The sequence below is a fragment of the Orcinus orca genome, chromosome 6 (genome assembly GCF_937001465.1).
Source record: "Orcinus orca chromosome 6, mOrcOrc1.1, whole genome shotgun sequence".
NCBI lineage: Eukaryota > Metazoa > Chordata > Mammalia > Artiodactyla > Delphinidae > Orcinus > Orcinus orca.
In genome coordinates this window covers 25,701,858-25,719,264 of record NC_064564.1, presented here as the reverse complement: position 1 = coordinate 25,719,264, position 17,407 = coordinate 25,701,858, and the positions used below count along the sequence as shown (strand labels likewise).

At 36.2% G+C, this 17,407-nt stretch overlaps 1 long non-coding RNA gene across 1 annotated transcript; it reads right to left on the bottom strand.

The window, feature by feature from the left end:
- Window positions 1-2,543: 2,543 nt before the first annotated feature.
- LOC125964638 (uncharacterized) lies at window positions 2,544-14,397 on the bottom strand. Its single transcript, XR_007477837.1, has 2 exons — window positions 13,932-14,397; window positions 2,544-6,422 (listed from the first exon to the last, which is right to left on the bottom strand). It is a non-coding gene; the product is annotated as an uncharacterized LOC125964638 (long non-coding RNA).
- Between the last annotated feature and the right edge of the window lie 3,010 nt (window positions 14,398-17,407).

Below are 17,407 nucleotides of genomic sequence, written 5' to 3'. Positions count from 1 at the left end.
AGTGATTCAAAATTTTTTATAGATTACATTCCATTTGAAGTTACTATAAAATATTGGTTATAGTCCCTGTGCTATACAATATATCCATGTAGCTTATTTAGTTTAAGCATAATAGTTTGTACCTTTTAATCTCCTACCCTTATCTTGCCCCTCCCTGCTCCCCTCTCTCCACTGGTAAGCACTGGTTTGTTCTCTATAACTGTGAGTCTGTTTCTGCTTTGTTACATTCATTCATTTATTTTTTGATTCCACATATAGGTGATAACATGCAGTATATGTCTTTCTCTGTCTGACTTATTTCATTAAGCATAATACCGTCCAGATCCATCCATGTTGTTGCAAATGGCAAAATTTTATTCTTTTTTATGGCTGAGTAGTATCCCATTGTGTGTGTGTGTGTGTGTGTGTGTGTACATGTGAGATATATATATTAGGCTGACCAAAAAGTTCTTTTGGGTTTTTCCATAACATATATATATATATATATATATATATATATATATATATATATAAAATCTATCTCACATCTTCTTTACCCATTCACCTGTTGAGGGACACTTAGGTTGCTTCCGTAACTTGGCTGTTGTAAATAATGTTACTATGAACATCGAGGTGCATGTATTTTTTTGAATTAGTGTCTTTTTTCCTCTGGATATATATCCAGGAGTGGAATTGCTGAGTCATATGGTAGTTCCACTTTTAGTTTTTTGAGAAACCTCCATACTGTTTTCCATAGTGGCTACAACAATTTACATACCCACCAATAGTGCATGAGAGTTCCTGTTTCTCCACGTTCTCACCAACACTTGTTATTTTTTTGTCTTTTTTTTTTTTTTTAAATTTGCGGTAGGCAGGCCTCTCACCGTTGTGGCCTCTCCCGTTGAGGAGCACAGGCTCCGGACGCGCAGGCTCAGCGGCCATGGCTCACGGGCCCAGCTGCTCCGCGGCATGTGGGATCTTCCCGGACCAGGGCACGAACCCGTGTCCCCTGCATCAGCAGGCGGACTCCCAACCACTGCGCCACCAGGGAAGCCCTTGTCTTTTTTATAATACCCATTCTTACAGGCATGACTTAATATCTCATTGTGGTTTTGATTTGCAATTTTCTGATATTAGCAATACTGAGCATCTTTTTAGGTGCCTGTGAGCCATCTGTATGTCTTCTTTGGAAAAATGTCTATTCAGGTCTTCTGCCCATTTTTTAATAGGGTTGGTTTTTTGATGTTGAGTTGTATGTGCTCTTCATATATTTTGAATATTAACCCCTTATCATTCATATCATTTGCAAATATTTTCTCTCATTCAGGAAGTTGTCCTTCCTGTTTATATAGGTAAGTCAACCTCAAGTGGATGAAGAATCTCTCTGTACTTAAGTCTGGGCTATGCATAGTGACCTCCTTCCAAAGAGGACAGCATGAAATTGAGGGAAAAAGAGAGTAACTTAGAGTAAAGAAACCTCACAAACACTTTCTCAGCCAAATGATCAAGGTTAATAACATCAATGGTGGAAATTCATATTGATAGCATGTACCTTTGATACGATGTGGTAAAATGACACTTTACCTCTGTGGTCTTCCTTCCCAAAATACATAACATCAGTCTTATCATAAGAAAAACAGCAGATAAATCCCAGTAGAGGGACATTCTACAAAATACTTAACCTTTACTCTTTAAAACTGTTGTGGTCATTAAAAACAAGGAAAGTCTGAGAAATCGTCACAGCCGAGCCTAAGTAGACATGACTTTGGTTAAAAATAAAGTATCAACATTGATCCACTAATTGTAACTAGTGTACAATATTAATGTATGATGTTAATAATAGAGAAAACTGGGTGTGGAGTGTAAGGGAACTCTATACTACCTTTGCAATTCTTCTGTAAATCTAAAACTGTTCAAAAATAAAAAGCTTACTTAACATATTTATTTTAAAAATAAATATAAGTATGTGTGTATATATTTTACATAGCTATATTTATGATTCATTGCCTTTATATTGCACTTACATAATTTCCTTCTAGCTTATTTGACTTTTATCTTACTTCTCTCTTCCCCCGCCATCCTAATTTTTGTTGGTTTTGTTGTTCACCATGTTTTAAGGTTTGTAACACATATATTCCACTTTAAACTATACTTATTTTCTATAAGTTAGTTATAAGAATGAAAAACTAAGCATGGTGATCATAATATTATCATTGTGGAAATATTTATATAGAACTACATACTATGATTAGAAAGATATGAAAGAAGCATGATCTTTTGACTCTTTCCTAATTGAAATTAATCCATTAAAATTTTTTTCTTTCTAGCTTCTTATACTTCTTCCTTCACTGAATCTTTTATCTTACACTGCCATTTGTTTAGATTCTTTTTTGTTAACTTTAACACTGTTTCAACAATTTTTAATTCATACAAAGTTCACAGGTGGAGTAAACAGTTACTCATCACTTATCAGAAAATCTCTTTGCTTTGACATTGGCTTTGTGAATAGCCTGTCATAGAATTCTCAAGTGAAAATAATTTTCTCCCTCAACTTTGACCAACCATTATGTTATTTTTTAAAAGCTATTTTTACTGATTAGAAATCTTACATAATCCAAGTGGTCATTTGTTTGTCTGCTAATTTCTTCCCTGCCTGTGGCAGCTTTTAGAATATTATCTCTTTACAACTGGAGTTATAAAATTGCACTAGGAATGTCCAGGTAAGCATCTTTTCTATTTTTATTGAGTTATCTTTATCAATGACCAATTGATCACTTCAATGTGAACATGTGAATATTTTATATTATTGTATTTACATTGTTTTTGTTCTTTGATGTTTTTCTAACTTTTTATTTTTCATTCTTTTTTTGTTTGTTTTTGTTTTCTCCTTCTAGAAATCTTACTAGATGAACACTGGGGTTCCTGGATGAGGGTATCCATGATGCTAAGTTTTTCTCATATTTTCTCATTGTTCCTTTTTCTTCAACACCTTTGGAGAGTTTCTCAGCATCTTCTAGATCATTGATTCTATCTTTGGCTGTTTTTGTTTTTTTTTTTTAATCAGTCAGTCCTTTTACTAAACTTTTCAGTATGGCAATATTTTAATTTCCAAAAGTACTTTACTATTTTCCTATTGCTCCCTTTTCACACCATCCTTTTCTTATTTTAGTAATAATACCAGACAGCTCAAATCTCTCTGAAGATGTTCAAATTAAACTTTTTTTTTTCTTGGATGATTTATTTCCTCCAGCAAATGTTTTGTTTTGCTTTGCTTTGTTTTTGTTTTTTGGGTTTTTTAAAATCATTATAGTCCTTCTCTTTTCTTAAATGCCTGGTGACCCTGGTTTGTGTTTATGAATGTGAAGCTATTGTGATTGTTATGGATCTTTTTTTTCCATTTTTGAGCTTTTTATTCTAGTAGTTTTGTCTAATATGACCACTTTTATAGTTTCCTTTTATAAACTTAAAAAATGAAACAATATCTATTGAATGTCATTCTTTGTTATCATTTGTCTTCTATAGTATATGTCCACCATTCTTGATTTCTCTATTAGCATAATTATGTGTTGACCATCAGAGTTCTAAGTAGATTAGATTATTGGGTGATATAATTAATGGAACTTACATAATTTAGGTGTTGTGTTATACATATTTTTCTTGTCTTATTTCTGAATATTCTTCCATTTTTTTTGTACCATAATTTTATAGTCTAAAAGTCTGAAAGAAACGTGATTTTTGTTTCTTTATAGAAAACTTTGACTTAAGTATTTTTTTCTCTATTCTTGAAAGAAATCCACAAATCTTACCTGGTAATATGCTCTTTAATTGTAATCAAAATTGTGCAAGTTTTATCCTCTACTACCAGAAAGTTCCTCGTCAGAAAGGGTCACCTGCTGCCTTGGTTGTATGCATGGTCTCTGCACTGCCTTGCCCTGAGGAACAGACCAGAAACAGGAAGGAGGGAGGAGGGAATGTACCATAACGGCTTTTCTTTCTCTGGTTTGGATTCAACTTCTCTTCCTTATTTACGCCCATGTTTATGTCCTCATTGGAGTCAATCAATCTCTGAACAGTTGAGTCTGTGCCTCACCAACAGTTTTAAAAGTATGCAAAACTGCTCTTTTCCAAAATCCAGCCCCTGGAAAATATTCCAAGAGGCTATATTCTATGTCTTAAAGCTTCTGAACACAGGAGAGAAACAGGAATAAAAGAATTTGGGCTTTGTATCTGGCAATGTAGAATGTTTCTGGGCATGGCAATCGAGGTGAGAAATTAGTGAAATAGCAGAAGTCTTGGTTTATGCTTCATTCTCACTAAGATATTTGAGAGTATGACAGAGGTCATTTGTATTTTCATGCTTCCCTAGGCAGACATAGGTCCTATGGAAAACATGCCCATTTTACAGTCATTTTCTTTCACATAATTTTGTCCTGTCTTCTGACACTTTAATAAACACGCAGTTGGTGACAATTTTCACTTCATTTAAAAAATAAAATAAGCTTAAATCCATTACATACATCTAAACAATGAAAATGCAAACATGCACAGAAGTTAGGGCTTCCTCGGGCACTGGCTGCATGAGTAAATATTGACATCTTATTACATTCTTGATTCCAAAAATTCTCTGTGTGTGGTTCTCAATATACTTATTCATTAGATACCAAGCACCAACTGAACACATAGAAGCAAAAAATGGAGTAAATCAGAGAGACACCATACTGCATAAGATAAAAATAAGAATAAATCAATAAATATTAGGACTGGTTAGGAAAGCGGACATAATAGGCAGGCATAAGAGAATGCAAAAACTCTGAGAGATGCTCAGAGTAACTAAAGATAGTATGGACACAAGGAGACAGAAAGGTAGAAACAAAACCTCTGTGTCTTGATAGTAAACTCTGGATGTTACTGACTGAATTACACTGACTGTGGGATTGTATTTAACAAAACAAAATGTGATAAACCTAAAAAGTATGCATTCCAACGAAAAATGTAAATGTCTTGAAATCAGTATAAACCTTACCCTATTTCACTTTGCATCTCTTCAGATTTAATTGTTATTAACTTGAAATAAAAGCATTTCATAAAAACCTATATTTCAATAGAAGTACTACATGTACTGTTAGATTATCAAGTGTGTATCAGATTTTCAGAGTGGAGCATCTTCACGTCCATTCTGATGTGAGGAAGTTCAGAAGTAAAATGATTCCTGCCCTTCTGTCCTTGATATATAATTATACTTTAATTAGAACATAACTTTTTGTATTCCCTGAAGGAACATTCTGCAGGAACCAAATTGATTGGTAAGTAATAAAGTTGTAAACAGATTTATAGTTGGTATTTTCCCACTGTGAGCATTGGACGCAATGCTTAGGTTTCTTACAATATTTGCTCTATAGCCCTCATGAGGTCCAGATAATATTATTCAGTATACAGAGCAGATATTATCATAAAGAGCAACTCATTTAAGCTTTTTAGAACATTCTCAAATTATGCAGCCTTTTGTTTTTAATTGGATTTTTGTTGTAGGTAGCAATTAGAGGTTTCCAAGGGAAAGGCTCATCTGGCAGTTCTAACATTATTATAGAAGTTAATCATAGATGCTTAGGTTCAAGATCCCAGGACAAAATAAAAAGTCACCCCATTTTTAAATCCAGTGGGCACAGGGCCTTTTCAGCCACCCTTGTAAGTATATCATAGAATCTAACTTTGACAGCCTGGACTGGGTCAACCAAGACTACAACTTCTTAGAATTATAGAAGTAAATTACAGACCCATCTTTTCAAGGCTAACTGTATACTCCACAGCTATGACAGTGAAGCACAAACATATTTTTGGATTTACAATATATTTTTCTTTAAAAAATATTGTCATTCCTAAATAATATTTTCCTTTTTAAATTAAAAAAAGTCTATTATTCGGAGAAAACACACATGAACTTAAGATATATCTATGTGCTGTAGAATATGTGATCAGTTAACAATTAGCTGGTATTAGCTATCTGTAGCTGCATAAAAAATTACTCTAAAACTTAATGGAGAGAAACTACAACATTTATTATTTCTCCATCTTTGTGGGTCAGAAACCCAACCATGATCCAGCTCTGGCTCAGGGTTCCTCATAAAGCTGCAATCAAGATGTTTGTTGGGGCTACCATCATCTTAAGTCTCAACTGGGAAAGTTCTGCTCTTGAACTGACTTATGTGGTTGTTGGCAGGATTCAGTTTCTCACAGGCAACTGGTTGGCTAGAAGCATCTCTCAGTTACTTGTCATGTGTGTCTCTCCTTAGGACAGTAAGCCTGAGTTCATCAGTGTGAGAAAGTGAAAAAGCCACACAGAGACTGAGCAAGATGGAGGTTACAGTCTTCTATAACTTACCCTCAGAAGTGACATCCCATCACTTTTGCCTTATTGGTTAAAAGCAAGTCACTGTGTCCAGACCCTAGACAGAGAGGGATTACACAGAGGGGTGAACATGAGGAGATGGGTCTTGGGAGCCATTCTAGAAGCTGTCAACTATAGCTTAGCATATAAGAAAACTGACATATTATGAATAAATAGCATTCCCAAACTGAATAAATACTTCTTGGAGGTCCCTTACATCAACATTCTCCTTACAGACCATCATTACCCTCAGATTCAATCAAACAGACACAGCAAAATTAATTTTTCTTTTTTTTTTCTATTCCTAATTGGTGATAAAATTAAAGTACTATTCAAAAGAAGTCACTCAATGACAAAGAGCAATCACAAAAACACATAAACTGTCTCCATATTATGACATAATGTAATTAAATGATCGACTATTTTTCTATAATATAAAATATATTATATATATAAATATCATATATAACTATATCATAAAATGAAATATTTAAAAAATCTGTACTAAAAGGTAAATTAAGATATTAATGGGCTACTGTTTTTCTCTTATCACATTGGAAAAATTTATGATTGAGAGTATATATGCATAGATTTTTAATTAAAAAGAATTTACACGAAACTGTAGTGAACTGAAGTGTGCAGTTAAAGAAGAGTTGAAGTGACTCTGAGAGGAATCTGCAGAGTTTTAATTTGTAATGATGAGCATGTACTACTTTTATAAACTTACTACATTTTTACTAAACAGGGAATCAATAAGAGTAAATTCTGCAAATGTAACCTATATGCTCATTTATTCATGTGTAGTTGTTTAACGATGAGTTTAACAAGCCCTATCGGGTACACATTTGATGTCATGGTACCAGGTTCAATGTTAAGTTACATACTAAAGGGAGACAGGCCTTCTGCATCTAGGTGCCATCCATACATATTATTCTAGTCTATATTATGTAATTGTCTTTGGTTTGAATAGGTTGTATTTCCAAAGGTTTTACCTCATAGACACCAATAAAGTGAAATGGCCCTGGGTGCTGGATACTTGATTCCAGAATGTCAAAACTATTCACAAGTTCTCATTTGTTATCATGGAAATCTTTTCTCAGCAATACATCCATCCTTTTTCATTTCACTGTCTTTCTGGTTGACAGTCAAGATGGTTTTCTGCACTTTCCAAAATCAGTATGGTTCAAGCATATAACTAAAGTGAGTTCCTACAGGATGATAGAAGTTGTTAAATATAAAAGATATTCAATGGTCAAATGTATCTGAGTACCACTTAAGTGAAATTCACCAGTGGCTCTGCAAGAGGGCCTCTATGAGCAGGGTGCTGAGAAGCAGAAAGAACCTCTCCAGGAGCATGCATACCATATCTTCAGACTTCTCATCTACAGAAGCCCTTTCTCTTACAGAATTGATCTAATGTTCCATGGAACTAAAAAGGGGAAATGCAATTGTAGTCAACACAGTGATATATGCAAAAGATTGCCTCAATATATATTTTTCATATTCATAGAATTTTTTTTGTTTTCCTAGTCTAAGTGGTAACTATCTCCTGTGACATGCTGCTCTCTTCAGGGTTTTGTAAAGGCATGGAAACAGCCCCATGAAACAACAAAGCCAAAGCACAGATGGGAAAAGATAGATGAAGCCCTTGAGATTGATGTCCCTTCTTGGTCCAGCACCCACATATTCCTGACAGATGCATATGTGTACATTTCAGAAGGAAGGCAGAACATCAGTAGTGCCCCATCACTCTCAGACCTTAAATGTCTACAAAGGCCCAGGACTGCTCTACACTAATCCATGATCTAAGGAGTTACTTGCTAATACTGAAACCAACAAATTTCTCGTTCTTGTGCTAAATACTTTTCACACAAAGACACTTTCCCATTATTGTGCTAAATAATAGTGGGACCAGAGAAAGATAACATAGCTACTTGTTCCAGGAAATACTTGCTTGAAAGATACGACTGTGAACCAACTATTAAAATAGCTTATTATCAAAACTGACATATAACCAATACTTTCTTCTCAACCTTCCCTCTCTATGCACACCAACCCCAGGCATAAATTCTGCCCAACCCAACCAGTTCCCTCATGGAAAGACTGCTGCAAAATCAGCCATCTGCATCCTTAAAACCCTGTGAACCTCTTCCCCTGACTTTCCACTCTGAGACACTATGACTACCAAGGTGGTGTTCTCCCATACTCAGTAAATCTAGAAAAAATTAACTTTACTTGATCAACACGAATTTGGGGACTAATTTTTTCTGGGCAATTGACAGCTAACATTTAAGAACCATGAACCTCTAAGAGATCCCTACCCTTAATGCAACATCACACAAATATGTGAGTACTCACTTTGATTTAATGGGTTGATGTATTAAAATGGTCTTGAAATTGGCCATTAACATGATATAAGAAAGGCTTCATGTCCTATATTCCCTAGGTTTGTCAAGGTCCTCCCAAGACATGGAGGTGTTAGCCTCCAACTGATCAATATTTAGAAAGGGTTGAGCCTTTCTAGTACACTGGGCTCTAGATGAACACTTAAAGACTGACCATGAACTGCCTACCCCAGCCCAACTTCCCCTTTGCAGGTCCTTTACACTGTCTTCCTCATATCAGCTACAGGATAAGTGACGATGTGCAGGAAACCCAGAAAACCACTCAGCTTCCTCAGTATTAGCAGAATGCTCTCCTTAGTAGAAGGCTTAATCAGGGAATTAGTTCTTATAACAGCATATTCACTAAGGATAAACAAAAACTATTTCTAGTAGTCAATTAAAGTATGAGTGTTTGCAAGTGTGCATGGGTTTCTGTGAAACTACACACACAGTGGGCAGGGGTCAATAATCTCAGCTCATGAAAGTTTCCTGAAGTTACCAAATTAGAGAAATGATGGTTTAATAATCACTGAAATGATACAGTAATGGTGATTACAGCAAGAACATGTCTTTCTTGGACCAGTGTGTAATTTGCTTTATTGAAACTATAAGTCAGTGGCTCTTTCTCACATAATTCAACAGAAATATATGCACTTGGAAAACCTTCTAATAATGAAGGAGAGACAGATTTAAGATGACATCATTTATTGATGGTCTTCTACAGGCCAAGAAACTTTCAAATATTATTTAAGTTCTCTAAACCAGTGTTTCTCAAATTTTAATGTTCCTGAAGGTCTTGTTAAAATGCTGATTCTGATTCAGTAGGACTGGGGTAAGTTCCAGGAGTTTTTTTGTGGGAATGGACCTATTTCATGTGTCTTAATTCTTACAGGAATTACATGAATCTATGCGTGTCTTCAAATTCATAGAACTGTATATCAAAAAGTGAGTCTCTTTTACTGTATGATACTTTAAAAAATAAAATTTAAAGTCATATATGTATATATGCCTACTGATGTGAGACCCTGAGAAATTCATAACATCACTATGTAGAACTCCTTCTGAAATGTTTATCCTCAATCTGGCCATGAGAAAACAATCCATTGTTCCAAATTGAGAGCCATTCTACAAACAATTGGCCCAAATTCTGCAAGATTATCAATATCATGAGAGGGAAAAACAAAAAGCCTGGAAACCTGTCAGATTTAAAAGAGTAAATACAGAGAGATGACAACTAGATGTGATGTGGAACCCTTGATTGGGTCTTGCATTAGGAGAAAAAAATCACAATAATAAGTGATATTATTGGTATAACTGGAGAAATTCAAGTATGAACTCTTTTAGATAAAAGTATTACATCAATATTAAAGAAGCTGACTGTGACAATTCTACTGTTTACATAAAAGAATGTTCTTCACTTCATGCTGAAATGTTCTGGGGAAATGTGACATGATGTCTACAACTCATGTTCAAATGAGTCAGCCAAACACATGCACATATAGAAGGAAATTAAACATGGCAGATGTTAATCCAGGTGAAGGACATTTGGTTGTGCCTCATACTATTCTTGCAACTAATCAGAAGTTTAAAATTTTCAAAATAAATATTGGTGTATTAATTTCCTATGAGTGCTATAAGAAATTACCACAAACTTAGTGGTTTAAGGCAGCACACATTTATTATCTAGAGGTCAGAAGTTTGAGATGGGTATTATGGGCTAAAATCAAGGCATTGGCAAGTCTGGTTCCTTCTGGAGGCTTCAGAGGAGAATCTGGTCCATGCCTTCCATAACCTCCTGCATTTCTTCACTCTTGGCTCTTTCCTCCATCTTCAAAGTGCGTTACTGCAGCCTCTGCTAACATCACCACATCTCCATTCTGCTTGTGGCCCTCCTGTCACTCTCTTATAAGGACCTTGTGATTTCACTGGGCTCAACTGAATAATCCAGGATCATCTCCTTGCTCAAGATCCTTAACTATCACATGTGCAAATTCCCTTTTACAGTGTTAAGTATCATAGTCACAGGTTCTGGGGATTAGGATGTGGACATTGAGGGGAACATTATTCAGCCCACCATAGTTGGAAAGTGAGTTTTCCAACCCTTGTGAAAATTTTTTAAAGAAAATATTTTGAACAGAATAAAAATCACAGTACAACTTATCAAAATGTGTGGGATACAGCAAGAGCAGTACTTAGAAGAAAATTTATATCATTAAATACTTACATTAGAAAAGAAACAGATCAACAACAGATCACTTAACCTCTTGAACTTTCATAATTATTTGAATCATAGGTGTACTTATTTTAAAGTACACTTAGCACTGGCAGGAGCTGTTTTCACTCTGTATTGAACCTGAGTCTATTGGAGTTTGTGGAACCCCAAGAGATCCATGAACAGTGATTGGCTGGCATTAGATAACTACTAAATTTTCTATCTTAAGTTTGTAATGTTGTATACAGATGATGTGTGCGTTCTAAAAATTAGCCTTTTTACAGTTTAAAAGGCTGTTGAATACAACACCAAATTAGTGGCAGTAATTGAGTTATTTAGTTACACATTGCTTTTGCTTTAACTTATTTTTAAATCATTATAAATTTGTAGGAAGTTGAAAAAACAATGTTTGGGATGCCCTGCACACCTTTCATAAGCCTTCCCCATATCTCACAGCTATAGTACATATCAAAACCAGGATATTGACATTGGTACCATCCATAGAACTTATTCATATTTCATGAGTTACGCATGCACTCGTGTGTGTAGCTCTATGCAGTGTTATCACATGTGTAGATTCATGTGGCCACCACCACAAACAAGATACTCAACTGAACCATCAGCACAAGACTCCCTTATGCTACTCCTTTGTAGCCACCCCAACTCTCCCTTATTTCTAACATCTGACAAACACCAATCTGTTCTCCATCTCTATTAGATTATTTCATGAATGCTATAAAAAAGAGGAGTTACCCAGTATGTATCTTTTGAGCTTGGCTCTCTTGGCTTTCTTCACTCAGTATAATTTCCTTGAGACCTACCCAAGCTGTTGAGTACATCAATAATCGTCTAATTTGATTGATGAGGAGTATGCCCTAGCATAGATGGACCACAGTTTGTTAAGCCACTCACCCATTGAAGGACATTTGGGTAAATTCCTGTTTTGAGCTATTACAAATAAAGCTGCTACGAACCTTCCTGTACAAATTTCTGCATAAAAATAAATTTTCTTCTCTCTGGGAGAAATTCCCAAGAGTGCAATTGCTGGTTCACTGGGCAAATTCATTTCATATTTTTTCTATGTTAAAAAACATGCTCTTTATAAAGTGCAGGAACCAACTCTTCACAAAGTAACCTCTGTATAGTCATATAAACCCAAAGAGATGTGAACAAAGATGTTTTGGTTTAGCATGCATGTTGGCACCTATGCTTGAAGAACAGGGGTTATCACCTGTGCCCACAGTCTCTCCTGAGAGGGTTCTTGCCTTATTTCTAACAAGATCTCTTATTGAAGGGGAGATTGGAAAGAATGCAAAGAGAGAAAAGACTTTCCTCCTTCTGAAATAAGGAGTATTGTGAATGCCCTTTCAGAAACAAGGCTTAAGAGCCCATTGGACCTGTGCAGCTTAGCATGAATAAAATCTCCTTGGATTTTGTGTGCCTGGCTAGCCTTTTCTCCTGCAGGTGACCATATGCCTGCAGAGGCCCTGCTACGCAAGTGGATCCTGGCTCCAAGAACAGGACCAATCTGGGGGTGGGGAATGAGGAGGTGGGGAGAGCGCCTGCTCTTGGAAAATGAAAAATAATGAACTTCTTTTCCTATTAAAAATGCTTACAACCCAAATTGGCAAAAGACCTAAATAGACATTTCTCCAAAGAAGACACACAGATGGCCAACAGGCTCATGAAAAGCTGCTCCACATTGCTAATTATTAGAGAAATGCAAATCAAAGCTGTAATGAGGTATCACCTCACACTGGTCAGAATGGCTATCATCAAAAATTCTACAAATAATAAATGCTGGAGAGGGTGTGGAGAAAAAGGAACCCTCCTACACTATTAGTGGGAATGTAAACTGGTACAGTCACTATTGGAAACAGTATGGAGATTCCTTAAAAAACTAAAAATAGAGTTACCATATGATCCTGCAATCCCACTCCAGGGCATATATCCAGAGAAAACTCTAATATGAAAAGATACATGCACCTCAGTGTTCATAGAAGCACTACTTATAATTGTTAACACATGGAAACAACATAAATGTCCATCACAGATGAATGGATAAAGAAGACATGGTACATGCAGAGTGAAAGAAGCCTTCTATAAAGAGTACATACTTTGTGATTCCATTATATGAAATTCTAGGAGAGGCAGAGCTAAGTGACAGCATAAAAATATAACACTGGTTACCTCTGACAGGCGTTAAGGGCAGGGAATGACTGGGAAGGGGCATGAGGGAGATTTCTGGTGATCCTGTTCTGTATCTGGATAGAAGTTTGTATTACACACTTGTATGTATATGTCAAAACTCAGCCAATATATCACTTAAGATTCATACTTTTTGTTATATGTAAATTTTACATTAAAAGAAAAAAAGAACCTTAGAAAATTACTGAACTCTAGCTAATGACATGCATACTGAAATGTTTAGGGAGAAGTGTAACAAAGTCTTCAACTTACTTTGGTCTCAAAACAATAAATACAACAGATGATGAATGTATAAATAGGGTGGCTAGATGGGAAAGTATGTTATAAAACAAGTTCAATAAAATATAAATTGTAGAATCTAAAAAAAAAAGAAGATGTGGTATATATATATATGTATATATATATAGTATATATACATACAATGGAATACTACTCAGCCATAAAAAAGAGTGGAATAATGTCATTTGCAGCAGCATGGATGGACCTAGAGATTATCATACTAAGTAAGTCAGAGATAGACAAATATATGGTATCATTTATATGTGGAATCTAAAAATATAATAGAAATGAATTTATTTACAAAACAGAAACAGACTCACAGACATAGAAAACAAACTTATGGTTACCAAAGGGGAAAGTGGGGGGTGCATAAATTAGGAGTATGGGATTAACAGATATACACTGCTATATATGAAATAAACAACAAGGATTTAAAATATAAAAGAACAAAAATAAATTTAAAAAAATCTTATATGGTATCCACCTTTTTAAGCTGGTCCTCATCAGGGCTCATGAGGGAACTGTGTTTGCAAGTGATGTTGTCCAGACCTGCAGGGCTCTTTTCAGTCTCCTGTCCCTGTGTAGGCCTCAGGGCCACAGTCACCTTCCCCACACAACCTCCAACTGTCCTCTCCAATCACAGGAGCCCAGACCCACACCTCTTTTTCCCCTTTGTAATGCTTACATCATCTGCACTGACCCTTGGGTTTCTCCACCCAAACTGGGTATAGAATGGGACAGAAGCCATTGGCTGTCTGTTTCTTAGATATATCCATAGAATTTGGTGAAGATTCAAGGCTCACAAACAACCCCTCTTCATTTTCTTGAGGTTCCTATTTTTCCAGCATGTTGCTGTTCCTCTTTTTTTAATTTACTGCGAACTTTTCAGACATAGACGTTCATGCTGAGTGATGTAAAGGAAAAGTCCACTTCCTGTAAAGCCGAAAGGTGATTTTCACTTGCCACTGAAACTTCCTAACTACTAAAGCTTGAGTTTTATTTTCAGCTTTGCAGCCATGCACTACAGATTACAGTCCAAATTTATGACCATTTGTTTTTATTGCACATATCACATCATTACCAAACCAAGTTCACTTTGCCTGATGGGAAGCAAGCCAAAACGCTGAGATGTCTAGATTTGCAGCAAAGAGAAGGTTTACTTGCAAGGCATCCAAGCGAGGAGACAGGAGAACAAGTCTCAAAACTGCCTCCCCTGACACAAGGGGCTCAGGGTATTTATGGGATAATGAATAAAAAAGCAAGGTGGTCTGAGGCATGGGGAGCATGGGGAATGGTTATTGGAAAAAGGTGCAAATAACTATCGTTCTGCACAGGCGTAACTAAGCTACAGGCCTCTGCATATTCAAAAGGGCCACTGAGCTAGCAGACAGTCGCGCATGCCCAGTTGAAGGGTCAGTGTTCCTACCAGCCTCAACCAGCTCAGCTCAAACTAGACACAGCTGGAAACAACTCAAGCAAACATCATATCGTTCAGATTACATGCAGCTCAGAGGACATGCAAGTCTTAAAATGACCTTGAAGAAAGGTGAATTGGATTTGACTAATTACCCATGGTTTCATCATTTCTCAAGGAACTAATCAATTTCTATCACAGACAATGTCAATGACATTCCACAGGAACTATTGGGTTGGCCAAAAAGTTCGTTCAGGTTTTCTGTGACATTTTATGGAAAAACCCGAACGAACTTTTTGGCCAACCCAATATAATGAATATAGAATTTTTATCAGAAGTTGATGGTGATATCAGTTCATCCTGTTGTTTTCTAAGGTGGGCACATTATTTTGGTATTTTGGTGCATCAATTTATTTGTCCTTTCAGTGTAGGTAGAACTTAAGTATATGAAGCATGTGAGCATGATTACCATGGTTCAATGTGCCTTGGGGGCTTATAGAGAAAAACACTATATACAAATGTAATGTGTCAACAGTACAATTCTCTCTTTTAAATAAAAATTTCCATTTCCCTGTAGTTTATAACTGATCAGTTTCCAGTTTCCATTTTTTGCTTCTTTTTGTTGTGGGGAGAAGAAGAGGCAGAAATACAAGTATTGTCAGATTTTGCCAAGGTTTCCATGGCTGCCAATGACATTCATGTTTTTCTCTTGATAGTGCATAATAAAGTATGTATTATGTAAATAATTTCAAATGCCATCTAAAATTATGTTTCCGTGCAGAATTAGACAACTTGGAGGCTAAGTATGTCTCTTTTCCTTCAAATGCTCTAGAATCCCTCTTTTGAAAAATGATCCCACCTTCCTCCAACTAATTGTCATGGAAACAACTTCCAATATCTAGAATTCACTCTCAACTGGTAGTAAGAGTCCTTGGATGCTACTCCAGCATTGGCTGCTCCCTAGAGCCTCATTAAAACCACCTACCTCACCTTTCCCACCTTAGCTGGTACTTTTATTTACAGGGAATTAAAGTACCTTTCCACAATCCTCATAGGGGTATTCCTACCTCCAAAATCTTGCTCAGCAGGACAGCCTTCAGCAAGCTTCTCTGATGAGACTGTGACCTTTGTCTAAATGCACGAAATTGAACAAAATAACTAGTCAGTATAGACCAAAATGGTAGCTGAGATTGGCTAGGCAGACACTATCCTTCCCACATGGCACATGATCTCATTTCCAACCATCAGTATAGATGGTTGTAACCTCCTTCATAAGTGCATATTATCAATAAAAGCTGTAAATCTACCAACAGAAGGAGCAATGCTAGTCACTCAAGGTAGTTTCACTGCTTTTTAGAGGAAACCCTCAACCCAGCCAGAATGCTGGATTAGGGGGCAATCATTAGTGCTATTTGCCAGTCATTTCCTTCCTCATTTGCTTCTTCCCTCTCAGAATATGAAAAAGCCATATTTCTTAGTTCCCTTAAGGTTGGGTCAAAACAGATGACTAACTCTGGTCAATAAATTGTGAGCAGAAATAATGTGTGTCACTTTTATTCCAGAGCTCCTGATTGCCTGTCTCAAACCCTCCAGAGCTCTCTTTCCTTGTGTCACAGAATTCACAGTATTTAATTTATGCTGCATTAACATCCTAGATCCTGTCAGAAGAAATGTCCAAGCTAAGGAAAAGAAGACATATAGGAGGATAAGAAATAAACCTTTGTTAAAATTAAAAAAAAAAAAAAAAAGAAATAAACCTTTGTTGCTTTAAGGCACTGAGATTCTGGGACTATTTGTTATCACCATGCAACAGAGCCTATCCTAACTAATACAGTTGGGAAGTTCAGTTTTTCACAACTAATTTCAATCTTATTTCCAGAGTTATTTGTGGACACTAGGCAATGAGATGATTTAGTAAAACAAGCAGAGGAGGGACTAGAAGAGGAAATTCATCCAAGTCACATTCAACAGTGAGAGCAATTCTAAATTGTAAGTAAAGGAGGTGGACTAGTCAGGGCCTAGAACAACAATGTCTTAGGGCCTAGGGGCACTCATGGATCTGGTAACCCTCCACCAGGAGCACTTCCTGGAGGATAAGGGGGAATGTCCTATCAGGATCAGAGAGGGAAGGATGCAATTTGACAGAAAAAAAAAAAAAAGGAAAGAAAGAAAGAAAAAGAAAATGCAAGTCATTCTGAAATACCACCCACTGCATTTCCCCTGCCTTCCTCCACTGTTTTTAGTGGACACTCCCAACCAAGATAGAATGCTGGGATAGTGTGTGGTCATTAATTTCTTAAGAAACTGCATCAAAAAATTCTGATGTTAAATTATATAGCAAAATCATAAAAATGTTCTTCTATCAAGAGACTGGTAAACTCATCTCTGCCTCACTTAGCTCCAGGTTTTCCAGTGTGCCAAACTCTCGCTAGTCCTTGCTGTTGATGAGAGAACTGACTTTTCCTTTCCCCAACCCACTTACTGCAAGGCTCTGAACAGATTTCATACAAGGCCAAAAGCATGGAGACACCTAATTAAGCTGTTTT